Source organism: Pinus tabuliformis, chromosome 1_1, assembly GCF_031772625.1.
Source record: "Pinus tabuliformis cultivar Carrire ecotype Pingquan chromosome 1_1, CPIR1, whole genome shotgun sequence".
In the NCBI taxonomy this organism is placed as follows: Eukaryota; Viridiplantae; Streptophyta; class Pinopsida; order Pinales; family Pinaceae; genus Pinus; species Pinus tabuliformis.
In genome coordinates this window covers 346879087-346880358 of record NC_142297.1, presented here as the reverse complement: position 1 = coordinate 346880358, position 1272 = coordinate 346879087, and positions in this window count along the sequence as shown.

Sequence of the window (1272 nt, the reverse complement as noted above, 5' to 3'; positions counted from 1 at the left end):
GAGTCACACTATTTTGCTTCTGATATACATTTTTTTATAAATATTGGGCCTATATTCTGAACTTTAATGAAGAATACTTTGATGAGATATGAACTACTACTTTTTGTGATAGTATTTCTATGTTAGAATACGGAATATTAATGCGATTGATATCAAGAGGGATCCAAATTACATATGGTACTATTATATATGTTTTTGCTCCATTCTTTTATATGAATTAGCATTTATTCAATCTTGCTATAATTGGATACATGTATGTGTTTTAAGAGTAGTCCTTATACTTAGCACTATTGAATTTTTAAGGAATTTTATTCTTTCAATCATATTTATGTCAATGATATATGAAAAATAGTGTAATAATGTTTTAGTGATTACTTTATTGAACTACTTGAACAAATTAATTATCATATGAATGAATGTCTTTGTTTATCAATGGAGTCATCTATATGCCTATTTGTAAATAAAGATCATCAAAAGTTACATTAAAGTGGAAATTTCCCGGGATAGATCAGTTGTTTTTAATTTTGCATTTTAGAATAAATCATCCATCATTATCATTAGATAATAGAAAACCAACCACTTATCCAACCTATTCACAAACCATTGGAAGCTAGTCCCACTATATCTAGTCGGAGCCACCAAACCAAATAGAAAAGGAGTTGCCTTTAATGTCTGGACCGGGTGGTTTTCCCCAATGTTGATGCAACGATTTTCAAGGCATCAACATTTTTGGCGCTAGAAGGAGGGCCTAAACTGTGAATGGTAAGTGAACCCAAACCTACAACCCATTATTAGAGTAGTTCTCCCTCCACCTCACCTCCAACATCTCCTTTGGATTTGGGAACTCCAGTCTTCAAACTAGAAGAAGAGGAGACAACTACCACTGCTCAACCACAATATACCCCAGAATGATTTACTCCAGAGTATCCTAAAGTATAGTCTCTTATCCATAAAATTCAAGGCTTTTCGATATCACCACAAGAATCTAACGTATCTGAAGGCAGTAAGACTTCACAATTCATTCCATCTCAGCACCTCACTAGACTTCAGAGTGGGAAACTTGGTATTGAACCCACTGACTTTCCTTCACCTAAAAGGAAAAGGGCATGAAAAACAATGAAAGGATCTAATAGTGAGACTATATCATCATCATCCATTTCATTTTCTCCAGTGTGAAGTCAACCATGCACTCCTCCATTACACACTGTTGTTCAACAAGGATCTGGAACTTCAAAATCTCAACCACCTCAAACTTCAATATCATCTCCTTCC